A 27812-nucleotide genomic window follows, 5' to 3' on the forward strand; every position below is an offset into this window, starting at 1 on the left:
ATATATACATATATATTATGTACATCTATATGTAGAAATACATATACACACAGTCTTATACAGATCTACATCTGTGTCATCTACATCTTTAGAGAGATCTTTATTGCAGAATTGTTTTTAATAGGAAAAAATGAAACCAGATCTAATATATACCAGTAGGAGATTGGTTAAATAAATATGGTGCACAGTGGAGTACGATGCAATACTAAAAAGAATGCAAAGGTTTTTGCAGTGGCATGGGGGAAGTGTCCAAAATCCATTCAGTGAGAGAAACTGGCTATAGGACTGTATATAGTGTAGTACCCCATCTGTGAAGGGGTATGCATTTATTAGTGTACATGTCAGTGGTTCTTTGTGGTTATCTCCAAGAGAAGGGTGGAATGGAGGCTGGGAGGGAGAGAGGAACAGAGGAACTTCCTCTTATAAGTTATACATTGCAGCATCATTTGAAATCTCACAACAAGCTGACTTTACATTGGTAATCAGCAAAAGCGATAACTATAAAATGCTTGCCATATAGCCCTATTAAAGATGGGGGCCCTCTATCTTGAGGCTAAGTACTGATAGGCTGTCAGAATTGCAAAGAAATTAGAAATCATTGCCTTAAGCACTCGGAATGAGTCGGGCTCAGTGACTGTTAAAAAATAGCATGCCTCTAAGAACAAGACTGACCCAACCACTAGATAATATCCTTAAATGAGTTGTGTTCATCGCAGATAGAAGATAAAATATGTACCAGACACTGTTTAAGGTTAATGTGATCCTGCCACTGTATTTGCAGTCAGAGCCCATGTCTGCCAGTGTCTGTCTTTGCAGAGCTGGTGACACAGCTCCAGACCTATGTGTGGATTCTTGGCATAATGTTGCTTGCACACACTTGATTGCAGCACTAAGATATCCCCTCTTGCCATCTCCTCCTCCATCAAATCACTCTTTTACCCCTTGCTTCCTTCCTCTTTTCATTCGTTTTCTCTTCATTTCTCCCTTTAGCAAACCTTTTCCTAGCCTGTGCCATGCACTGAACTGGGACAGCACTAATTGAGTCACAAATTTGTCAGAATTCCTGCTCCAAGCAATGAGTTCATGGTCTACTAGGGCAAATGACCATGAAAACATTGGGTGATAAATTCTGATAAGGAAGAGGACTTAGGGCCAGATTGAATTTGGTGGTCAACAGGGTGGACTCTTAGCTCTGCTCCAAATCTGTGGCCTAGGCAAGTTACCACCTGTAAAGCCATTGCTTCATAGATAATTTGGAAATAGTAGTATTTATCTCCCAATAGTACAGATGTAAAATAAAGCATGCGGTGCCTTTCTCCTCTCCTCTTCCCTTCCCCTTTGTCTTCCTTCCTTCTTTTCTTTTTTTTTTTTTTTTGGTTTGTTTTAAACGTATCAATGAAAGAACAACCTATAAAAAAGTTTGATAAGAGTTTATTTGAGCCAAAATTTGAGGACATTCCTGGAAGCAAAATCTCAACAGGTTGGAAAAATGCTCTGGAGAATGGCAGTCAGAATCAAAGAAGATGTAAGGAGGGTTAATTGAAATCCACTGGTTCTATATTAAGGAACCAGGAGAAAGCAAAGCTGGGGGATCTCTCGGACTGGATAAAAAACAAAATGGAGAAACATATATATGTTTTTTACACTGGTGTGTACAGCATAGTTAATAATTAACATCTACAGCACACAGAGATGGTATGTGGGGAATAAGATGACAGTGTAGGCTTCAATGTAGGGTCTTGTGCTCTGGTCCCGGCAGTCATGCCTTGGAGGGGTAGGAAAAGAAAATTACTCTGACATTTCAAAGGCATGTTATCATAGATGCATAAAAATAATGGGCACAGCTCACCTAAGGTAAAGACTGACCTTTGCTAAGGAAGCGATAGGCCTGGGATGTGACTACCTGCCAAGCTTGCCCAATTAGGAATTCATGTTCACACCATCCTTTGCAGTTATGTTTGGTCCCTGAGGTTATCAGGTCTGCCATGTGGCACCCCTGAGCTTGTCAGGTGTATTGCATAATCCCTTTTTCCTTTGAGAGTACGCTTATTAAAGCTGGGGTCAGTGACACAAGGAAGGGCTTAGGACAGGAGCAGTAGCAGGAGAGAGCCTAGGTGGGGCTGCTTTGGCTCCATAAAAACATTATGAGAAAGAAGCGAGCCATGGTGGGGCTGCTGTTAGCTCACTGGAGAGTCAGAGAAAAGAAGACCTTGGAGACAGGTTCAGGGGTTATCCCCGGACGAGTTGCGGCTGCCCATTGCTCCCCTGGTTGCAAGTCTCGTGGGGTCCCTTAGAGTTTAGGACAGTGGTCGGCAAACTGCGGCCCCTTGAGTGTGGCTCTTTCACAAAATACCATGTGCGGGCGCGCACGAACAGTGCAATTGAAACTTCGTGGCCACACTCAAGGGGCCAAAGAGCCGCATGTGGCTCGTGAGCCGCAGTTTGCCGACCACTGGTTTAGGAGATGCATGCCTGTGGGGGAAGAAAAAGGCACAGGTGTGCTCCCCAGAGGGAGAGCATGCCTACATAACCCCATTTTCATTGAAAAATTTAATATGAATAATGGTGATAAAATGATGTATAAAGTGCTATGGAAGCAGGAGAGACAGAGAGGATGCTTGGATCTCATGTGTGAAGTGAGTGGCATCCTCCCTGGTCCTCCCCTCCTCCTCTTTGGGAGCCCCATTCCTCCCTGTGTATTCTCCTCTCTTCACGTGAACTCTCAGGAAATGCTTTGATATGAGCTCTTTCCTCTTTAATGTGAATTGAAATCACTACATTTCCTCTCACATGCATTTTTGCAGATTAGCCCCATCAGTCATTGTGGAGTAAGTTATTTTCACCCTCTTTGAGGAGTTTCAGGCCTCATAGAGTGGGAAGGATTGGCTTCTCCCCTCCCCCTTTTCACAGGGAAGAGCCTCCTTGCCCACCCACTGAAGTCTCATCTGCTAGGCAACTGCCTACTGTGCTATGGGGATGAGCCTGACTCTGCCTTTAAACTTCCAAGGTCAGCAGAAGCTATGTCTTGCAGGCACGTCTCTGAAAGACACATGTAAAAAAATCCACTAAATCATGGCCCAAATCAGCCTTTTCATTAAAATGTAGTAGGGTGAATACTCTACAAGGAGAGGAGGCAGGTAAATGATTAAGAAGACGACTGCTGTCACTTACGCTCTACTCAGCTCACATTCAATATCCCACCCATTCATCACCACCATTGGCTACACTTCCTTCCTCCCATTGGAATCTAGTTTTACAATTGGGGTCAGCAAAGCTCCCCCCAAGAAGTCACTGCTTGGGGACTCACCATCAAGATTTATTTTAAGAGGAGAGAAGACACACTATTTGTTATTTCTTCAGTCAAGGACTGAAAGTCAAGTTGATTGATGCCCATAATGAAATTGTGGAGAAAGTATAATGTGTGCCGAGGTGGTTATCAGCATGGGTTCTCGTGTCAAATTGCCCCTGTTTGAATCCTGGCTTTGCTACTTTTCTTAATCCTTCTGTGCTTCAGTTTTCGTCTTGAACATGGAAATAATAACAGTAATCTAATCAAAGGGTTGATGGGGGATTAAAGGAATTAATATGCAGAATACTTAGCATGGTACCTGGAACTTGGTAAGTGCTTACTAAATATTATTTAAAAAATAATTTAAAAATTAATAATATTTGAGTTAGAGCCTATGTTGATGTTGGACCAAATCTTAGGGTCTGTAGATTCCCAAGTGAGGCTTGGAAACAATTGCTGAGACACATGACTAGCCATTATTAACAAGAAAGGCAAATTCCCAGGCTTTCCAGCTCATCAATCAATACACAACTGTCCAGTGCCCACTGTGTGCTCATCACTCCTCTAGGCACCAGAATGGTGAACCATCAGACAAGGTCCTCTTGCCATGTACTGGTTGTATGACCTCAGGTGTGTTCTTTGCCTTTTCTGTGCTTTGCTTTCCTTAAGATGGGACTCTTCACAATAGCTACTTCATAAAGTGCTAGCTATGTTAGTAGTTATCTATTACTTGGAAAATTAGAGAGTGACAGAGCGTACATCACTCTGGCTGAATCGAGTTACACATAGAAACAAACATGCCAACTAGAGTATGGTGGGGTGGTGGGAAGACATTTTTTGTACTAACTCTTAGGCTTCCTTGGACCAATTTACTCTCTGACTGCAATGTCCCATATCTTAATAATTAATTACTTGGCATAGTTAGCCTCCTGTCCCTGAAAAGCACCAAGGTCTACCTCAGCACCCTGTGGTCGTTGCATCGCCCCAACTCCTTTGCCAATTATGACTGTTAAACCATTTCTGATGCTGGAAAGGTTTCATTTGGAAATGTTGAGATGACTTGAGCTTTGATCTTGGGTCCCAGCATAAGAAGCAAGCCAGACCTTTATTCTTCCCTACCTTCTTTACCTGTTGCAGGCTGTTTTGTACATCCTTACCCTCCATCGTTGGCTTTAGTTCCTCTGCCTCTGTGCTCTCCTAGCAGTTGGCTTGTACCGTTAAAATAGTACATGCACCATCTTGCCTTTGACTGTATTACTTGCTAACTTCCCCCCCCTTTTTTTTTTTTTGCCTCGCCCATTCTTTTTAACATTTATAACACACAAACTCATATTTACTGAGGGTTCACTGTGCCTGGTGCTTTAGACGCATTGTCCTCTATCATTACACCTCCATGATCTTTCTAAGAAAGATTAAGTACATTGGTGAAATTCAAAAAACCAGTGGCAGGCGGAGTCAGGAAGGAATGCAAAACCCATGCCCTTAATGACCAAACTCTGTATACTATGAACTCAGGGATGGGGGACCACGTTGTACCTTCTCATGGCCTCCATAGCGTTGGGCGCAGGTTTTTGTACAATCAAGAAAATTTGCTGAAGAAAGTTGATTCCCAGCCCAGGACCTATTCAGAATCTAGGGCATAGCTTTCCCTTCATAAACTTAACTCTGTATCCAGAAATATTGTTTTGGGGCTGATTCTTTGTAAGAATTTTCATAAGCTTCTGAATGGCTCTTGTCGGTGCCAGCATTTATGTTGTTTTGGATTATATTTTCACAGCTTCTGGCTAGCTTAGACTCATTTCTTGTTCCATTAGAAAGGCCAGATGCTTAGAGTTTAAGCTTTATTGGCCAAACCATCTCAGTTCCAGCTGTTCTTCCCTTTGTATACAAGTGCATTCATACAAAAGCTAGTGGTCATGCTTACAAGAATAAGAGGAGACATTTGACAATGAGGACTAATGAAAAGTGGAAAGAACTAAGAGAGAAACACTTAGGATTGTTATGCCCAGATTTCAAGATCCCCCAAGACAGACCACCAGGGAGCCGAGTCTGATGCAAAAGCAAAGAGTCCTTTTATTCAAGCCCGGGCTTGGTCCCCCTTCGCCTCCATTACTGGATGCGAGAAGAGCCCCGAGTCCCAAGGGAACAAAGAATTTATAGGGCTTGGGGTCGGGGGTGGGTGCACACTCTGACCACTGATTTGGCCGATTCTGGTTGGTTGAGTGAGGGCCGGGGGCTAGTGACGCAAGGGCAGGGTGCAGCTAGGGTCTGGTTACACAAAGACGGGGGGTGGCTAGCCTTGGGCTAGTTTCCCCCGCTTTCCCATTGGCTGAGATAAGGGCAGGCTGAGTAACTGATACATTCTGTGGCTTTCCTGGGAGAGGAGTTAGAGACATAGCTATCAGGTCTGTTCTGTCCCTTCAGGATCAGCTGGGTTGTTCGATCCCCTCTAGTTTCAGATGCAAAAACCAAGAATCAGAAAAGAAAATAGACTTCTCTGAGGTCTGTGGAGGAGCCCAGTTCGTACTAGACGGGTCTTAATAATCAGGGTTCCTTCTGACACACCAGGCTGATGCTTTGTGGATTGTGATTGAGAATCATTGTCACTTATGTCTTTGATTCATAGCAAGTTAAACAAAAAGGAAAGAAAAGAAAAAACTTTAAACCTTTCTCTTTTTAATATAGTTTTTCAAAATAGCATTGTGTTCATCTCCACTCAAGAATATGGAAGTCTGTGAATCTCATCTATTCAAGCAACAGTGGCTTTGTGGCTGTGCACAACATGCTAAGAGCTCTTCCGTTTTTTATTTTTCAAGTGAAGAAAACATTTCTTTGGTTCAATGGCTTGGTAATAGCTTGTCTGATGAATTTGGTTGTATTTAATATGTGAGAGTTTTCTTTTAGAGGGAAGTGAGGGGAAAATGTTAGTTGTGTTTCTGGATTCTGTGTGGAACCCTCACTTAACTGCCCTGCTATGTGTGCGCTGAACTGGGAGTCAGGAAACCTGGCTCTGGCCCTGTGCCCTGTGGTGGTCTTTCCGGGTACCTTCCTCTTCTCATCTCAGGAGGGTCGACCGGAGTAGGTCTGAAAATTCTTCTAACTCTAAATTTGTTAATGTCTACTTGTACTTTCTGAAGGTAATAGTAAAAAAACAACAACAATTTAAATCAGAGGCAGAGGAATTCTATGAGTAGGCCCTAAGGTGGAGTAATCAGTTGCCTATTTGGGGGAAATTGCAGAGATGATGAGAATGTTCCCTGTCTGAGGCAGCTGTTCTCCTTATGCTTAAAAACCCCACTCCCGGTACTTGATTTGATGTTATGACCTTTTCTTCTGTAAAGGGAGGAAATTGTTTTATCCTCTACCCTCTTAAGTTCAGTGCAATGTGCCCTGCAAATTAAACTGACCAAAAAAACCCCACAAAACACCACAGATACACAGGAGAAAGCGTACACATTTTATTTGATATTAATACTTTTTTTTTTTAAGACAGAGAGGAAGGGAGAGGGAGAGAGAGAGAGAGAAACATCAAAAGTTAAATGTCAATCAATTGCCTCCTGTACACCCCCAACGGGGATCATGCTGCAACCTGGGCATGTGCCCTAAAGTGGGAATCGAACCAGCAACCTTCAGTGTACGGGATGGTGGCCAACCAACTGAGCCACACCAGGTAGGGCGATGTTAATATTTTTTTACATGGTGCATGGGCTTCATAGAAAAATGAAAAGCCCTAAGAAGTGTTTAGACCTTAAAAATTTATGCCCTGTTTGTAGACCGAAAGGGAGAGAGTAGAGAGCTTTTCCTGCATCTGCTGTTTCTCAAATTCCTTCAGCTCGAAATCATCCTTATGTCAAAGTGGCATATTTGGGAGTGGCATATTCTGATCCTCTCTACTTCCTCTTTTAAAACCCGGGTGTTCTTGCCAACTAGCCTCATTTTCCTCAAATGTTTTCTTCAATTTCTCTATAGTGCTTTTTTTTGAGGTTTTGAAGCAGGAGGTGAGTGGTTAAGTTCCTGGCATTGGGTGGATCGGAGGCTGCTGTCAAGCCCCCTGTTTTTGCTCTAGTCCCCCAACCCATCCTCTGCTATACCTAGTTCCCCTCAGCTATGTCTGAACATTTTATGGATTTCAGCTTCCCCGTCTCTGCTCTGTTATTTATCATCTCTTCTTCTGTTATTCCTTCTCTTTCTCTCACTATTGTGTGTTCTAACTTAAATATTGTTGTTAATGTTTTTAATGGCGTCTCAAGATGTTAAAGCAATAACTATTAGTAGATTTTACCCAAACAACTCCTGAGCATGGAGAAAAAGATTAACTACAATTTGTATTAGGTGTAAAGCCTGATTTTAAAATCTTATTAACTTAAAAATAAACATTCCTCTAAATATTTGTATACTGCTTACACAATTGACAAATCAATACTTACGAATTTAGTAAATGAAGCTTCCCCAAGTATTTAAACATTGGATACCAACTTATTTAATAAACTCTCTAGGAGTTTATTACAATTACAAGTTTGATATATTAGGATATCTTAAATGTTGTAAGTACCTAAGATGTAGAAGATAGTATGCACATTTAAAAAATGATTATGAAACTAACTGGTTATTATACTATGATTAAAAATCCAATCTAAAGTATGATTATTGTGGATTTAAATTTGAATTTCATTATCTCTGTTCTTATTTCATTCAAAGGTTACCTTCTTAAGCTTGTGGTAATTTTGCTGGATGTTATTTAACATTTTCCTATGGTTATAGTCATATTTACCAACCTCAAAAGAAAAAAAAATTTGAGATCAGTAGAAGTTTTAGATTAGAATCTGTGTTGGTATCTAGTGGTTAAGATATGGGCCTTAGTTATAAAGTCCAAGATAATTCAAAGAGACACTCATCATTAGGCTAACTTCCCCTTTATAATCAGGATTTCTTCGTTAGGCCATAATTTATACCTTTTTATATGGATTTAAAAATAAATTTGAATCTGCTGTCTTTCTCAGAAGTGGTATACTCTTTAAGTTTTGCTTGGCCACCATGATCTATCCCACTGTTCTGCCATCAGGATATATAGTCTTGGTAGGTTAAAATGATTGGAAATGTATGTCTACCTTATCAGGACCTCATTATAATTAATAGGGTCAGCTTGAGGTGTAATTTTCCAGGCGATAAGGACTTGAGTCTGCTTAGTTTCCCTGAGTCTTTGGAGCACAGCTAATTTTTCATCTTGGAGCACTCTGTTGGACCTTCTTTTAATTAGTTACTGTGTATGATCCTTGGTGCTAATGAAAAGCAGAAATCTCCTTCTACTTGGTTGTTAGGAATGACTGTTGGTGCTGATTGCCCTTCCTGAAATAGTCTCCATCTCTTTGGGGACCATTTTCCTTACATTTTTTGGGGGGGGGGGAAATTCACATGCTTTTAAAAACATGAGTATGTGTATGTACACAAATTCTGTACCCAAATTGGATTTTGCACCCAGTTCCAATGTGGGAGCTATGGTTTCCCTAACCATCAAGCAATTCTTGGACACTAGCTGGGTGTCCTCAATTCAACTCAATTCTGATATTATCTCCCTGAAGATAGCATCAGTTCCCACAGGTTAAGGGCTCAGTTCCACAAGATTGACCCTCAGCACCTCCAGCCCCTTCAGATACATTTTCAAGCTTCTGAGCGACCACCTATAGATGGGAGGTTCCAACAACCCCTTCCTTGGGTTTGATTAAGTAGATAGAGCAGCTCACAGATCTCAGAGAAACTTTTTACTTACTTGATTACTGTGGGTTTCTTTTTTTAAATAAAAAGTATAAAACTCAGGAACAGCCAGATGGAAGATATGCATAAGGCAAGGTATTGGGAAAGGGCATGAAGCTTTCATGCTTTTTCCAAATGTGCAACTCTTCCAGCAGCTCCACATGTTCACTAATCTGGACCCCACCTTTTGTTTTTTGTTTTTAAATACTTTTTATTGATTTTTTACAGAGAGGTAGGGAGAGGGATAGAGAGTTAGAAACATTGATGAGAGAGAAACATCAATCAGCTGTCTCCTGGGGATGTGACCACAACCAATGTATATGTCCTTGACCGGAATCGAACCTGGGCCACTTCAGTCTGCAGGCTGATGCTCTACCCATTGAGCCAAACCGGTTAGGGCCCACCTTTTGGGTTTTTATGAAGGCTTTATTACATAGTCATGATTGATTAAAACATTGACCGTTGGTAATTGGTTCATACTCCAGCCCCTCTCCTCTCTTGGGAGGTCATGGGTGGGACTGAAAGTTCCAACCTTCTAATCACATGGTTAGTTCCCCTGGCAACCAGCTCCCATCTTTATGTCCAACAGACCGATTACAACTAATGACATTGAAATAGTAATAAATAAACTTCCAACAAACAAAAGTCTTGGAGCGATGGCTTCACAAGTGTATTTTACCAAACAATTGTGATAGCATGGGTGGACCTAGAGGATATTGTGCTAAGTGAAATAAGTCAGTCAGAGAAAGACAAATACCATATAATTTTACTTATATGTGGAATCTAAACAACAATATAAATGAACAAGCAACACAGAAACAGACTCATAGATACAAAGAACAGACTGATGGTAACCAAAGATGGGGGTTGGGGGACTGGGTGAAAAAGGTGATGGCATTGAGAAGAACAGATTGTTAGTTACAAAATAGTCATGGGGATGTAAGGTCCAGCATAAAAACTATAGTCGATAATATTGTAATAACTATATATGGTGCCAGTTTGGTACTAGAAATATCAGGGGGAGCACTTCGTAAGATAAATGATTGTCTAACCATTATGCTGCACACCTGAAACTAATACAAGGTAATATTGAATGTAAACTGTAATTTAAAAAAATGAAAAATAAAATGAATTAGCAAAAAAAAAATCATCTCTTTTCACAAAGCAGCATATTCATCAGGTAAGACTCATTCAATTTAGAACACTTGATGCCAGATCAGAACTGCTGTATCACATACACACACACACACATCTAAGAACATATGTACCTACAAAAAAATAAATCACAATACCACATGTATATATGCTTTTTAACTCAAAAAGCAATAAAAAAGAAAACAATATATATTATACACTGCTACTTATTAAAATTGATAAAAAATAGTATGCTCCATTTATTCCTGTTTTATACACTTCACAATCTCCCATGTGTGCCATGATGCTGTCAAGCCATTTGGAGGCTCACAACTTTTCAATTAACTGAGATTATCATTCCCTTTCCAATTGGGCAGTGGGACACGCTTTAAGCTGACTCGTGTGTGTGTGTGTGTGTGTGTGTGTGTGTGTGTGTGTGTGTGTCTTTTACCATGTATGCTTTCTAGAAGAAATATGTGATCCAGCCCCTCCTGATTTTTTTTCTATCCCAAGATGTAGGCTCTTGTCCTTTAAGGAGCAGTGTAAGGAGTTCTGGCTCCTTTCAGTAAGTGAGAGCCCTGGGGAGCGGGGCTTTATGCATTTACTTGAATGATGTTGGTGAGCAAAAGCATTACCCCTCAGGCCATGTTGGTGACAGGACTCAAAAAGCTGTGTGTGTATAAGCTTCTAAGTTCACACTGAATTTTCCCAATTTAGCATATGTCATTCTACTTTATCTTTTATAATGTGAGATTTCAAAGGCCATCAAGACTTCCTTTACAATGAAAATGGTGTATATGCATCTGCCATCTTGAGCCAGAAAGCCCTCTGTGCATGGTTTTGAATTTGCATTGTGATCATTTTGAACAGAAAATCGTGTATCTTTTTATGTCATTTAAACCTGCAAGATTTTTTCGTTTTTATTACAAATTCCCATAAACATGATTGTAATAGCTATAAAAAAACCCTCCACCATTTAGAGAGACCGTAAAGTAAACATTTCCCTTTCATTGAACATTTAGCTGTTACCTTTTATTATTATTATTATTTGTTCTGATAAATATGACATTGATGAATTTCTTCATGGGTCAAGGTCTTTTGTATTAAGTATTGTTTATTGTTTCCCAAGGGAGGAATTCTTACAATGTGAATTCCTGGATCGAAGGGTATGAACATTTTAAGAACTCTTCATATGAAAACAAGGATGGTAAATATAACACCTCGTTCACAGGGATGTTGTGAGGATGAAATGAGTCAATGTGTGAAGCTCTTAGGATAGTTTCTGGCACAGAGTAAGTATTCGATCAATGTTGGCAGTGTTTGTTGTTGTTGAACTGCTTTCCACAGTGGTCCTACCCACTGCACTCCTGTGAGCAGTATTGGAGAGAGCCAGGGGGGGCGGCTTCTGAGCTCGGAAGCTTTCCAGGAAGTCCGGGGCTTCACTGTGAACAAATACTTCCCCAGCTGGCCCGTAAAGATAGCTGCTGGTATGTTGGCTGCTCACCGAGAGGGGCCGAGAATTCCCATTTAAAACCGCTGGAGTCTGACTTGCTCTGTGCTCCCTACAATGATGGGTGATGATAGAAGCCATCCCCGGGGCCACAGACATGCATGGCTTGGTGCAGCACACGAACGTGGTTTCCTGAATTTCCTCCAGGCAGCTGAAGCTGCGAGAAGCTGTGTGCTCCTCTAGGCAGCTCTCTGCCTCCATGTCAGAGATTCCTCCCAGACAGCCTGAAAAAAAGGAGGGAGAATGTATCTCAGCTCTCCAGGCCCAAGCTGTCCCGAGGGAGGTAGGAAGTTAAAAACATGAACAAGACCAGTGCCTACCCTCAAGGACTTTATGATTCTGTAGACATCATAGTACAGAGAGGATGGGGTCATAGACTGTTTTGGCTCCTTCTCGATCCTCTTTGCAATCTGGTACACCCATCCCCCAGTAGCTGCAAGTGTTGTGGCTGCTGGAACCTTGCCTAGAGCTTTGCCCTTGGATGACTCTATCCCAGGGGGTTACATTCCCCATCCTGCCCCCCTCCCAGGAGCAGCCAATGCCTGGCTGATACAGCATCAGGGACAGTACTCTGTGGTGTGATTTATGCTTCAGAGTACATCTTATTCCCCTCCCACTCAACCCCAGGCTGGACTTTATTGGATACCACATTCCTGCTTAGCAACTTTCCTTCCTTGCATCTATCCCCTCCCCCATCCCAGCATGCCCTGGATAAATTCAGTGTACCTGAAGCTCTCTGTTTTTAGAGAATCTGACCTGCGACTAGGAGATAAGATTGGCTAGCAAAGTAGACTGTTTCTGTAGGTTAAACACAGATATAGGGGGGAGATGTAGGTATGAGATGAAGGTACTTCCTGGAGGTGCTAAACTTTGAGTTAGGTGTCTATGTATAGAGGCATACAATATGTAATTATAGCACACTGAGTATATTTATTAAAATAAGATTTTATAGAGAGAACCAAGATGGCGGCATAGGTTAACGCCGGAGTTTGCTGCTTTGAACAACTACTTCAAAAGTGAAACCAAAAAACGGAAGGGACATCACGCAGAACCACAGGGGCGCTGGCTGAGTGGAAGTCCTACAACTAGGAGGAAAGAGAAACGCATACGGACACTCAGAGGAGGCGCAGTGCTGAAGTCAAATTCTGAGGTGCGGAGTGCGCGGAGCGGGCTGGCGGCGGAGGGCGCGGTTGTTGTTTTCAGTCGGGAGGGAGTCGCAGACTCTGAGCTCCAGATCCGGGCGAGTCTTTAGGGACCCAGACTCAAACGGGAGAAGCGGGACTGTCTGGCTTCGGTCAGAGCGAGTGCAGCTTTCTCTCCGAGCTTTGCAGCGGGTGCTGGGACTCAGAGAGGCAGAGCCCCTGGGGACAGGACTGAGAGCCGCCATAACTGCTCTCTCCGGCCCACCCTGTTGATCCTGTTCAACCCGCCCCGCCCAAGCCCTGCACAGAGGCATTTGCCGGATAGCCTCAGGCAAAGGCTAGATTAGCACCTCCCTAGAGGACAGAAGTTCTCTCACCGCTGACACAGCTGAATCTCATAGCCACTTGGCCTGGAGGTCAAACCCTCCCTGGAATTAGCTACAACAAAGATTTATCTATAAGACTGCGAACAAAGACCACTAGGGGGTGCACCAAGGAAGCATAACAAAATGCGGAGACAAAGAAACAGGACAAAATTGTCAATGGAAGAAATAGAGTTCAGAACCACACTTTTAAGGTCTCTCAAGAACTGTTTAGAAGCTGCCGATAAACTTAATGAGATCTACACGAAAACTAATAAGACCCTCGATCTTATATTGGGGAACCAACTAGAAATTAAGCACACACGGACTGAAATAACGAATATTATACAGACGCCCGACAGCAGACCAGAGGAGCGCAAGAATCAAGTCAATGATTTGAAATGCGAGGAAGCAAAAAACATCCAACCGGAAAAGCAAAATGAAAAAAGAATCCAAAAATGCGAGGATAGTATAAGGAGCCTCTGGGACAGCTTCAAGCGTACCAACATCAGAATTATAGGGGTGCCAGAAGATGAGAGAGAGCAAGATATTGAAAACCTATTTGAAGAAATAATGACAGAAAACTTCCCCCACCTGGTGAAAGAAATGGACTTACAGGTCCAAGAAGCGCGGAGAACCCCAAACAAAAGGAATCCAAAGAGGACCACACCAAGACACATCATAATTAAAATGCCAAGAGCAAAAGATAAAGAGAGAATCTTAAAAACAGCAAGAGAAAGAAACTCAGTTACCTACAAGGGAATACCCATACGACTGTCAGCTGATTTCTCAACAGAAACTTTGCAGGCCAGAAGGGAGTGGCAAGAAATATTCAAAGTGATGAATACCAAGAACCTACAACCAAGATTACTTTATCCAGCAAAGCTATCATTCAGAATTGAAGGTCAGATAAAGAGCTTCACAGATAAGGAAAAGCTAAAGGAGTTCATCACCACCAAACCAGGATTATATGAAATGCTGAAAGGTATCCTTTAAGAAGAGGAAGAGGAAGAAAAAGGTAAAGATACAAATTATGAACACCAAATATGCATCTATCAACAAGTGAATCTAAGAATCAAGTGAATAAATAATCTGATGAACAGAATAAACTGTTGATTATAATAGAATCAGGGACATAAAAAAAAATAAAAATAAAAATAAAATAAGATTATATATATATATATATATATATATATATATATATATATATATATATATTTTCATCTGACCGGTAGCTATCATGTGCACTGACCACCAGGGGGCAGACGCTCAACACAGGAGCAGAAACCACAGGCATGGAAACATGGAACAGACTGATGAATCTCAGAGGGAAGGGGAAAGGGGGGAGAGCGGGAAGAGATTAATCAAAGATCTTATATGCATACTAGAGGCCCGGTGCATAGATTTGTGCATCGGTGGTGTTCCTCGGCCTAACCTCTGCCCTCTCAAAATCCGGGATCCCTCGGGGGATGTTGGAGAGTTGGTTTTGGCCCAATCTCTGCAGTTCAGGCCGCGGGACCCCACTGGTGCATGAATCTGTGCACCGGGCCCCTGGTTTCATATAATGATGAGTGTTAGGAAGAAAACATAATGTGATGTTTTAGGGAGATGTGATGATTTAGAATAAATACTTTAAACTTTCAGTTCTCTGCTTAATGGGGCCTACACAGCACTCTGGTACTCTGGCTGATATCTGGTACTAACTCTACAAATCCAGCTGCCATTCATATATCAGGTAGGCACTGAGCATTTACTGGGTGTCAGGCATTGCATAGTGCACTGAGATAAGAAAAGGATCAAGTTGGTTCCCCCCTTTATTGATGGAGTCCTGGGTAAAACAGAGGTAATGCCATCTAGCTGTGTGATCATCTGCCTCTGCTCCTCTCCCACCCTCCCTGAAGCTTTTTCAGCTCCTGTTGAATAAAGAGGAAACATGTTTAATGGCTTTATTTATCTGCTCTCCTGTTATTAGGAGGAGAAAAGCCCCCAGTGTGAAGATTTCTATAAAGACTTAACAATTTTATTATGACATAAAAGAGTCATCGTGTTTTTATCAAAGTCCTCCTGCCTCTGTTACCTACACTTTAGAAGAGGGAATCAACAACTCCAGAGCTTCATGCTGTTCTCCCTCCAATGGAAGAGTGATGAGAAATATTTTAAGATAAGTTACACAGTGTTTGATGGATAATAAACCCAGAGCCCTGAGATGTATAAAGTATACAATTCAATAGAATCTGTTTTTTCAAAAGCAGCTGTTAGAAAAACACACACACACCGGACAATAGTAGTGTCACACACAGTTGAAATTTTGCTCCATATCTTAGAGGAGGAAATCAATATTTCCCAGGAACTGAAGGTCTTCCCTCCCAGGGGATAGAAAAGGGACAGTGGTAAGTGAGCTCTGGCAGTTACAAAGTATATTTGCTCTAAAATTATTTAAGAAAAAAAATGTTAAACCATATGTAATTGATATATTAAATAGGTATGACTCATAGAGCACAAATCAAAAAACAACTTTACTCTGTCCACTCTCCTACCCCTTCCCTTCCTAACACTCATTGTTATATGAAACTATAGGTCCAGTGCACAGATTCATGCACCAGTGGGGTCTCTCAGACTGAACTGTGGAGATTGGGCCAAAATCAGCTCTCCAACATCCCCCGAGGGATGCCGGATTGCAAGAGGACAGAGGCTGGGCCGAGGAACCCCACTGATGCATGAATCCATGCACTGGGCCTCTAGTATGCATATAAGATCTTTGATTAATCTCTTCCCGCTCTCCCCCCTTTCCCCTTCCCACTGAGATTCATCAGTCTGTTCCATGTTTCCATGCCTGTGGTTTCTGTTCCTGTGTTGAGCGTCTGCCCCCTGGTGGTTAGTGCGCATCATAGCTACCGGTCAGATGGTCTGCTCTTGACATATCTTTGAAGCTGACTTTCACTTGGGTTTAAGCGAACAATCACCAGTGGCCAATGGTGGGTTTTTCAGAGGCCCCCATCCTGGGGTAGATAAGTTGTCTGCATTCTCTGCAGAGCAGGTGTTGCTTGTTCATCTGCTGGCCTTTTGTATCTCCCTTTTTATTCCCAGGGACTACATGGTGGACCCTATTCCCTAATATCTTTCACCCTTTCAGATAGTACTCTGAGGCAGGGTTTAGGGAAAAATAAAGTTCAGTTCTCTCCCTCTTCCCTGTGGCTCATGTCTAGGACCCAAGAGAGACCTTTCTTTATGCATAATTGCCCTCTGCCTTTTGAGGATGGGTGGATGGATCCCAATGCAGATGGGTATCTCTGCCCTTATACCTCAGGTTCATAGCCAAAGCCTCTAGATTCCTTAGTTCTGAGGCTGACGTTGGTCCCTGGTCTTCCTAGATCTCCAGGAAACTCATATCAATCTCTCATGGGGCAGCTAGGTGGTAAGGGGGAACAAGGGGATAAAAAATGTCACGAATTTCTGATGTTTTCTTTTTCAAATATATTTTTATTGATTTCAGAGAGGAAGGGAGAGAGATAGAGAGAAACATCAGTGATGAGAGAGAATCATTGATCAGCTGCCTCCTGCACACCCCACACTGGGGATAGAATCTGCAACCCAGGCATGAGCCCTGACCGGGAATTGAACCGTGACCTCCTGGTTCAAAGGTCGACGCTCAACCACTAAGCGACGCCAACTGGGCATGATGATATTTTCACAAAAAATTCTTTCTCCAGTCTCCTACCTAACCAGCTGAATTCTTAGCCAAAGCATAAGTAGCTTAGGGTTCAGATAGAGGTGAAAATGGCTCTTCTCTAAAACCAGGTCTGATGGTAAGAAATGCAGAAATAGGCTCACTGATAGCATGGGAGTGATAGGGCCCTAAAAGCATAGAAGCCAGATGGATGCTGTTATTATGAGTGACAGGGTCAGAGGGGCAGTGAAGAGATCCTGATGCTCAGAGAGCTGTGATTTGCTTAAGGGAACAGAGTCCCTGGAAGTAAATTAGATGGGCTGCCAACAAGTGTGCTACCCGGTCCACAAGGCTGTCAACAAAAGAAACCTGAGGAGGCCGAGGACAGGTGCCCCAGTAAAGCCCTGATCCTTTGACCGGTGTTCAGATCTGTTCTAGTTTTCAGACTCAGAGCCCACTGACTGAAGAGGAGGCTGGGTCTCCAAAAGGAAGGACCCTGCAGCCCATGGCAAGTACACAGAAGAATGATCCCCCCAGTGCTCTCCAGAGAGACCTCTAGCCACTTAGTCTGATAACTGTGCACTGGGGTAAGGTGAATGCCAAACTTTTGAGGATCACTGGACACAGGGCTCACCTTGACCTTGATATCAAGAGACCATGTATCTAAATTGATACAGTAGAGGCATATGGGATTCAGGTAATTAAAAATGTTTTGGCCAAAGTCCAGTTAACAGTGTGTCCATTTGGCCAACAAATCCATCTGATGGATTTGAAAGGCAAAATTGGAGATTACCATACTTAGTAATTGTCACAAAACCTACATGGGCTCCTTAGCCTAGGGCAGTGGTTGGCAAACTGCGGCTCGGCAAACCATGGCTTGCAAGCCGCATGCGGCTCTTTGGCCCCTTGAGTGTGTCTCTTCCACAAAATACTGACTTCTGCACATGGGCCACGAAGTTTCAATCACACTGTATGTGCGCGCCCGCATGTGGTGTTTTGTGGAAGAGCCACACTCAAGGGGCCAAAGATCCGCATGTGGCTCACAAGCCGCGGTTTGCCGACCACGGGTCTAAGGGATTAGGTCTACTATAGTTCAGAAGACCAACTGGAAGCTTTAAAACTGCAAACCCACTCCCATCCCCAGCCCAAAACAGAGTCAATCAAAGATAAAATTGTATTCCTGCACAGTGAGGAGGATGGCTGACACTGTTGTCACTTTTATGCATCTAAATGATGCTAGAGTGGCGGTCCTCATAAAATCTCCAATTAGTTCCCCAGTCTAACTCCTGAAGAAACCCGACATGCCCTGGAGGTTTAAAAAAGATCTTCACAAAATGAACCACTTAGAAGCCTCGACTGTGGCTGCTGTTCCAGATGTGGTATCTCCTCTAGAGCAGATGGACATGACCTCAGCCTGGGGCCACTGAGGCAAATGGCAAAACATCCTTTTCCTATTCCAACCCAAAAAGAGAAACAGAAACAGTTCATATTCACAAGCTGTGGTCAGTAATAGACAGTTACAGCTTTGCCCGAGAGCGGTGTTAAAACTGTCCTGCCCTCTGAAGGGATTTGGACCATCTGGCCATCACATTAATTTACTGCATTGATTTTATTATGCTAATCAAGCACGATGAGCAAGAAGTGACTAATATGCTGGCGGCTTTGGTAAGACACGTAGTCTCCACCAAATGGGTAATCAACCCTATAAAGATTCAGGGACCTGAATATCAATGAAATATTTAGGGGTCCAGTGGTAAGGGCAACCCACACCATCCCCTCCAAAGTAAAGGAAAAATTATTGTATTTTGTACTTCCCACCCCCTAAAAACAAAACCAAATGTCTGGTAGGCTTCTTTCAGTTCTGAAACTACCTATCCCATAGCTGAGAATATTGCTCCAGCCCATTACCAAATGATGCAAAAGGCTGCCAGCTTTGAGTGGGGCCCAGAGCAGGACCCCACAGAGCTCTGGAGCAGGACCAGGCTAGAGGGCAAGCAACCTGCTATTTGGGCCGTGCAACATGGAGGACTGTCACAAACACTGTGGCTGTGAGACTAGTCTTTCCTTCAAGTCACTCGATGTCCTGACCCCCAGATAACATCAGGGGTACCTGATCGAGGGTGGGACCCTACGTGGTCACTTGGCCCTCTAGCTTCCTGACACCAAGTAACAACAGTGAGCCAACATAGGTGACTATGCTGTCAACGTAGCTTTTATTACTTGTAGGTTTAATCCAAATTACACACATCAGAACACATACACACAAGTATTGGGGGTTAAAGAACCATAAGTCCAAGAGTCTCAAATGTCCTCCTATCTGGGCTCTTCGCAGAGCGGTGGTTACTGGTCACTCAGAGTCACAGAAGCCTCGGTGTCCAGGGGTCCAAGCCTTGCAAGGAGATTGCTGAACTAGCTGGAGACAGCTTGGCCCCAGACTAATCAATGGCTACCACGCCAGACACATGAGCTGTCAGCACGGCTCATTCACAGGAGGGCGAATAGCAAGGGTTCTTAGTTTCACTTCTACCCTTGTGGGCGTGTCTCCCTTCCTCTGCACTTGTTAAATTAGCTTGTGATCTCTGAGATTAGCCCTCGACATCCAAATCAAAGTATTTGGCAACGTCTTGGTCACGGATATCTCTTGAACCTGTGGGTTGCCTCTCTTTGACTGGCAGCCCAGGACTTGGCTATTAGCCCAGACTTGTATGTGTTTAGATGATAAGCTTCAAAAGCAAGTTGGAATTAGTTATACTTACTCTGCTCTTTACAAGGACCATAGGGTTTTAGAGCTATCAGCAATGGGAAGCAATGCCTTATGGAGCTTATGTCAAGCCTCAGTGGGAGAAGCACAACACAGGTTCTGTGGGGTTCTGGAACAAGAATGCTATACCAATATACACCTTTTGAAAAACAACTCCTGGCACATTACTGGAGCCTGGTAGATATGGAGCTCCAGAATATCATGTGTCCAGGACTGCCCATCACTAGCCGTCATAGTCCCCAAGTAATAATGTTGAGAGTGACCAGCAATGCAATGTAAGATGGAAGGGATATAGCTGGGATTGAGCACTAGTAGGACTAGAGGGAACAGTAAGGTTCATAAGCAGGTAGCCCAAATACCTGTGTCATCCACGAGGGCCCCTTCCTCAACTTAGACCTCCGGCTGCATGAGGCACCCATTATGACTAAGCTGTGGGAGAGGAAAAAAGGCAAACTGTTTATGGGAGGGCTGACATGGTGTGCGACAGCTACATTGCACTCTCGAAAGTGGGATTGGACAGTGACAAAGACTAATCCTCTCAATGGGTGCAGCTCCGGCAGTGTATCTGATCGCCTATTTGGTGTGTAAGGAGAAGAGGCCAAAGGTTAAAATAGATATGAATTTACGGACAGTAACAAATGGCTCCACGCCCACGGGGTGGAGGGTGATATGTTTTCCTTGGTGTCTGTCTTTACCCCATCCTTCTTTCTTGCTCCTTTCCCCTTTTCATTAGAATAGTACTTGGAGCATGTAAGTCCTCTTTCATTCAAACATCTATTCATGCTTGTTTTGTGCCAGGCATCGTTCTAAGTGCTCTGAGGAATACTAAAGGGAAACATAAGCCATCATTTTCCTTTCTTTCTTTCTTTCTTTCTTTCTTTCTTTCTTTCTTTCTTTCTTTCTTTCTTTCTTTCTTTCTTTCTTTCTTCCTTCCTTCCTTCCTTCCTTTCTTCCTTCCTTCCTTCCTTCCTTCCTTCCTTCCTTCCTTCCTTCCTTCCTTCCTTCCTTCCTTCCTTCCTTCCTTTCTTTCTCTCTCTCTCTCTCTCTCTCTCTCTCTCTCTCTCTCTCTCTCTCTCTCTCTCTCTCTTTTCTCATCCTCTTCACTCTCTCACTTACTGGTCACTTGGAGTCACAGAAGTCTCAGTGTTCAGGGGTCCAAGGCTTCCCATGCATCTGGCACTGTCCTAAGTGCTTCACATGTGCACGATCTCCTTGCGTCCTCAGAGAAGATGCAGGAAGAATTGGTGGTGCTGTGAGACGAAGTTCAGTTAAACAGATGCTCAAGTAACTCATCTACGATTTTACAGCCAGTAAGTGGGCAGATGCATTGTTTTTGACAAAAGACTTAATGCCATTATCCTATGAGGTTTAACACCTGAAATGAGGTCAGCCAATAACACTGTTAACATAAATAAGTTTTATTTTCTTACTTAAATTCTTTTTATTCATTTTAATGTTGATGTGGGTCAAATGCTTGAAATTGCATTTAAATTCTCTGTTGTGCTGAGGGCTCATCATGCTATGGTATCCTCCACTGGTCATTTCTTATATCATATTCTCCCTGGAAGATGGGCCCAGATGGATTCTTTTTGCACTACAACCTGATGCTTTCCTGTTTTGTTATAAGAAAGACAAAAACTTTTTTTAATCTTTCAATTGTGTTTAATATACAATATTATATTAGTTTTAGGTGTACAACATAGTAATTAGACATTTATATAACTCACAAAATGATCACCCAGTAAGTCTAAAAGTCTTTTTTTTAAAAAAATCCTCCTTCCAGCAAGTTCCTGGGAAAGTAGCAGTTAGCAGCCACATAGCAGTGTGATTGACAGGTGGAGAGGTCAAATGGCTTGCCCAAGGTAATTCTGCAGGTGGGGCATGATGCCACACATGACCTATAAATCCACTCTGTACCCTTTGCTGTAACCACTGGATCAAAGAGTCACCTTAGAATCAGGGGCACCTGTGCACAACTCAGTGTGGCAGGTACATTGTATACTGTTGGAATTTAAGACTCTAACCATGTGATCTGCAGGTTCTCTGTGTTGCCTCTTCATGGTGGTAACTTGGCATTTTTGCTTAGTTTTATTTTCTTATTTGTATTCTGTTTATTTATCTTAATGTTGTCTCCATCATCTTGGTAATAATACAATATTGGACGGCTCAAAGGAATAGCATTGATAGTACTATATGAACAGAAGTTCTACTGAAAGTGCCTTAAATCAACCCATGATGTCCTCCTTGTGACACAAATCTCAGGGGATGTTGATTATCTAAGCTGCCAGCAGTTGTGAGAATTTACTTAAAATAAAATGATTTTGCATAATTAGTTGACCACAAAAATTACCTAATTCATTGGCACATGTTTTTTTTTTTTATTGCTTAAAGTATTACAAAGGGTATTACATATGTGTCCATTTTATCCCCCCGCCCTAGACAGTCCCCTAGCCTCCCCTATCCATTGGCACATGTTAAGAGATGACTTTATAAGCTGGGGGATGTGTGTTGCTCAGAAATTAGACAATGAATTAACAGGTGCATGCTCCAATGTCTAATATCTCCTCTCATTCAGACATAGACTGACAACCATAGAAAATCGTAAAGGCTCTCTGAAGGTATATGTCTTAGAGACTTGGTCATTTGCTTTCTTCCTTTTTTAACTTCTCAGGATTAGAGCCAGGATTAGGGTAAGGTGGGTGAAGTAATTGCCTCAGGAACAAAGTGGAAGGGGATGCCAAAAAACTTAGGAATCAAGATAAATAATATCTTAATACAATATTAAAAATATAAAAATTAGGGCAAAAATCCTGGATGAGCAAAATGTCAACAATTAAAATAAAGTTAGGATTTGATCCTGATTTGTATGAGTCATCTCAGTTGCCTCCCGTGATCTTGGCCTATCTACTTACCAGAATACTTAGCTGTATTCCACCTAGACTTTCAGCCACATGTGGAAGAAATCATCTTTGCCCTTCTCGCCATGGTATTTTCAGGGCATGGCATCCTGGACATGTTCAGTATGTCTTTCTTCCATCAGTGGATGGAAAAATATTGTTCCATGGAAGGAGTACTGGGCTGTGAGTCTTGACACAGGTAGACCATGCCACATACTCACTATATGGTCTTAAATAAGTCATTTCTCTGTAGACTTCATCTTGGAAAAGAGGGAATTGGACAATATGAGTCTTGTGGGTCTTTCCTGCATTAATCTTCTAAGATTCTTAACTGGTATTAGGGCAAGCTATCATCAGGAGGATTCATCCACCCAATCATCCAGCAAAATCTATCACATGCCATCAAAGTGCCAAACAATGGGCTAAATGCTGGAGAAAGGAAGATCAGAAGCAAGGGTCTCTGCCTTCAGTGAGCTCACAGTGCAGCAGGAAGGCAGACATGTGGCACCCGTGGGGGACATGAGGAGGTTTGCTCTGGTAGAGTCTAAGAGTGCAGAAGGAACATTAGGGAGAAATGCCTACGTCTCCCAGGGACAGTTCCTATTTTTGAAGAAAATTTGAGCAGTGACAGGATGAGCAGCAGTTTGCCAGCCAGGAGTGAAGGGGTGGAGACTTTTCAGCTTAGGGAAAAGCATGTGTGAGCCTGGGTGTGTTCTTCTTCCCCTTTCCCAGAGACTAGCATATGGAAGGCAATGCATGCTAAGAATAGAAAGAGCCTTTTAAAATTAAACTCAAGGGTAAAGGAGGAGACAGAGATTCTTTAGTAAGTAGAGGAGTCATACTACGTGGTGTTCATCTTTGCAGTACAAAGTTTTGATTGTCTTTAAAACAGTACATCCTGAGGGAAGCACCTTCTTATTTTGAAGGTCTCTGTGCCCTCTCTTTGCTCTCATCATCTAAAACCTTTCCCCAGCCCAGCTGGTGTGGCTCAGCTGTTGAATGTCGACCTAGGAACCAAAAGGTTGTTGGTTCAAGTCCTGGTCAGGGTGTATGCTGGGATTTCGAGCTGTGATTGATGATGTTCCTCTCTCATTGATGTTTCTATATCTCTATCCCTCGTCCACTCCTCTTCCCCCTCTCTAAAAATCAATAAAAAACATATTTTTAAAATAAAAAAAAATAAAACCTTTTCCTTCCCGGTGGAGAGAATGATGGCTACATCTTGGCTGGAGGTGGGACATAAGAAAAAGCAGGACTTGGACAAGGTAGAGAGGTGTGTGTGTGTGTGTGTGTGTGTATGTGTGTGTGTGTGTGTGTGTGTGTTCATACATTATAAAGTGTCATGAGAGAGTGTAGCTTGCATGATTAGAGAGGTATAAGGTAGAATAAATGAATTTATTCATAATGAAACGGAGTATCACCATTGTTTGGAGAAAGGGAGAAGCAGGCTATGAGAAGTGATCTGATTGGCTCAAAGAACCAAAAGTATAAGTACAGCTAGTCAGACAAAGATTAGATGGAGAAGTATTATAAACATATTTCTTTATACTGGAAAAGTTCCCTTGGTGGTGGTTAAATTTTATGATATATAAGTCATTTTATTTGTTGTCTTAATAGTACATCAGCAGATAGCCCTTGTGAGAGGCCAAAAGTAGGAAAATGAGGGAGCGAGGCACGTGAACGCTGTCAGACTGGCTTGTTAATGACTGTGATCCAGGATGATCCCATATGTAGCAGTTAACCAGCTTACAAATTCACATCTCAGTGAAAAGAAAAAAACAAAACTGAGTCCCAGACCAAAAAGAAACTCCCTTCCAGGGCTCCTGAAATTGATACCTTCATTTCAGGGTTTTCCTCTGAGCAGCTCCTCTCCTTGGATTGAAAAGTAAGGTCTCCATCCATTTAGAGCAGGGGTGGGGAACCTTTTTTTCTGCCAAGGGCCATTTGGATATTTATAACATCACTCGCAGGCCATCCAAAATTCTCAACTTAAAAATTAGCCTGCTATATGTGGTCAAACATTTAATTAACTCACAATGCCTTGGCAGGGCCAGTCCAAATGACTTTTGTGGGCCATGTATGGCGCGTGGGCCAGATGTTCCCCACGCCTGATTTAGAGTCTTCACTGTCTGACAATTATATCGGAATACTTCCATTTTTTTTCTGAGAGTATTTGAGGTTGATGAGTTCTGGTGACTGTGACCTGAACCTTCATAGGCCAAAGAGGAAGTCCACAGAAGCAGATGTTCACTCCCTGTCTCCCTCTTCTTGGTTTCACAAAGGAAACATCCTTTGCTAAATGTCCAGTGATGTTTGGAGATCGTCTGATTGCTTTCTTCTTTCTCCGGGAGCCCACTGAGCGGCTGGGCAACTCAGGTACCATTGTTTAGATCATCTCCTAGGCTCCAGGTAATATCTCTTTCCTTTTGTCCTGCCTTTTTCAGCAATGATAATGAGTCTGGCTCCGTGCTGGGTAAACACATCCTGTAATAGCATTTATACCCAGCTACAAATTGTATTGGCTCAAATGCAAAGCAACGTTAAATATATACCTCTTCCTCCTGTCTTGAACTGAAAATTATAATGTACCAAATCAAAGAGGACATCGAGGCTTTATCTTATGGGCCAACTGTAATGAACTGCTGCTTGGATTTTTCTTCTAAATACAAATGGATGATAACGTACCCACTTTCTAAGTTACCAAATTGATAGTGAAGCAGTTCTTCCCACCACCTTTAAACTCTGCAAACACATACCTCACCTTTTTTTTGATCTGAGAGCCTATTAGTGCAATGACTGTTTTTTAGCCATTCTTCTAGTTAGAGAGTTCTAAATGGGAATCATATATCTTGGTTTCTGTGTTTGGTTCTATAACTCAAGCTGAAAAAGACCTTCCCCTTGACACACTTAAATTTTCCCTTCCGGAAGCTATACGTGATGACAGTCTGTGTATGGAGGATGACTGAGTGGCCAAGAACAAATCTTATGTCAAGAGGACCCCTGGGAGACCACAACATTAAAAATGTTCTGCCATCCCCTTCAATATATCCAAATTCTGTTTTGTTATTGAATTTAACAAGTCATGCATTTCAAACAAAAGAATGCACATTAAAGCCTTTTTAAAAAAACATTTTTCCTTTTGCTCTGGAAATCAGAATGCAGGGTTTATTAAATCCCTCTTTGGGATACTGATCCTTTCCAGCTAACAAGCTAGGTAGACAGTTTGAGTTCTTGGATGAACAATCAGAGATGCTCAACACCTGTGTTTTTGACACCTATGCTTCAGATATTGCAAGGCAGTTTGGGAGGTCATCTGGACTATCTTCCCCTCCTCCTCTGTGGAAATCACCTTCACCTTCATCGTCATCTAATAGCAAAACTAATTTACTCATGAACGGAGAAATAAATGCAAAGTGAAAACAACTTTCAAACTGCCAGGTGTGAGTTGGGAAGATCCGTCTGTTAGTTTTGGTAATGTAATTTCCCCACTATGCACAGTTCTCCTTCAGCATTTGGACATTGAATAGAGGCCCATCTTCCAGCTGAGTTAACATGCCCCAGGAGGTCAGTTTTGTAGTCTGAGCTGTGACAGAGAGGGTCTCCATGGATTGCTTTGTTTGTAAATGTTAACCTGGTAGATTGCAGATCTGGGCTACCTGGTGCGTATGTGCACATCTGGCATATGCTCACCTGTTTTCTAGTGAAAAAAAAAATGGTGCTACAAACTCCAAACTATACTCTTTGATGCTGTGGGATCTGAGTTTCCATATGTAAAGAGAGACAGAGCCTGGGAAAATCTGAGCAGAAATTTCATGTGTTATGGAATTTGACCAACTTACATATGCCCTAAACAAGTAAAGAAATAGACTTCAAACATCACAATTTCCATTACCCATATAGTCTTCAGCTAAAAGATATCCCATGCAAATAGGAATCCATCATTAAGCAAGTATTGTTCAAAGGGCACTGGTGAAAATTTGGCCATGTTAAGATGACCCAATGGCTAAGGGACCCCAAAATGCAAGAATCTTGTTTTGCCAATCTCAACATTCACTGTGGGGTTACTGAAGAGACCTCTCCTACGAGAGGCAAAGAAAATGGAGATCAAAGCTACTCCCACTGAAGCTAGTTCACTTTACCCCCATGGGAGCAGGTTCTAGGCCTAGCCTGGCAAAGGCCTCTATCCCTTCTATTTCCAATCTTATCATCAGTTGGCATATCAAGTCAGGAAGAGATGGGAGGTTGGGAGCAAGATGGTTGGGATTGTTCCTAGCCCCATATCTTCAAAGTGTGGTCCATAGAACAGCATCACCTGGAAGTTTGTTAGAAAGGCAGAATATATGGTCCTGTCCAAGTCCCACCTAATTAGAATCTGTCTTTTAAACAAGATATCCATCTGATTTGTATGCATGTTTATATGGGAGAAGCTCTGTCCTAGAGGTCAGGCCTTGGGTCTGCTCACTCACTCCTGGGTCTATCTGTGACTTTAATAACACTGATCCTGCCTTATGCTAATCAGGGACCAATCTTTGCCCAGATCTGAGCAATCAGGTTAGGACTCTCTACTATGGGGAAGAACTGAGGAGAAAAGGCAGGACAAGACAGCTGAGATCTCCTTCCAGCTGCATGTGTACAATGCTGGTTCTAAAAAAGTAAAATTGATTTCTTTACTGCAGGGTTTTCTTAGCATGTTTGTCTTAGTCTGTTCAGGCTACTATAAGAAATACCATAGAGCGGATGGCTTAAACAACAGACATTTATTTCCGCATGGTTCTGGAGGCTGGAAGTCTAAGATCAGGGTGCCAGCATGGTTGGTTTCTGGTGAGAGCTCTCTTCCTCTTCCTCTCTTCCTGGCTTCCAGTTGACCATCTTCATGTTGGGGGTGGGAGGGAGAGGGAGAGAGAGGAGAGAGAGAGAGAGAGAGAGAGAGAGAGAGAGAGAGAGAGAGAGAGAGAATGAGAATGAGAGAGAGATCAAGCTCCCTGGTATCTCTTCTTGTAAGAGCATTAATCCCAGCATAAAGGCTCCACCCTCATGTCCTCATCTAACCCTAATTACCTCCTAAAGGTCCCTGTCTCCAAATACCATCATGTTTGGGGGTAGGACTTCAACATATAATTTTTTTGAGGGGACACAGTTTAGTCCATAGCAATGCTAATGTGCATTGTGGTTTTCATATTTTTAAAAATTTATTTATTATATAATAGTTATATTTATTGTTTGTAATATAAGCTTTTTGTATGTGTCTGTGTCCATTGGGCTATTCATATCCTATATAATAAAAGCCTAACATGCAAAT

Source organism: Myotis daubentonii, chromosome 5 (genome assembly GCF_963259705.1).
Source record: "Myotis daubentonii chromosome 5, mMyoDau2.1, whole genome shotgun sequence".
Taxonomy (NCBI): Eukaryota; Metazoa; Chordata; class Mammalia; order Chiroptera; family Vespertilionidae; genus Myotis; species Myotis daubentonii.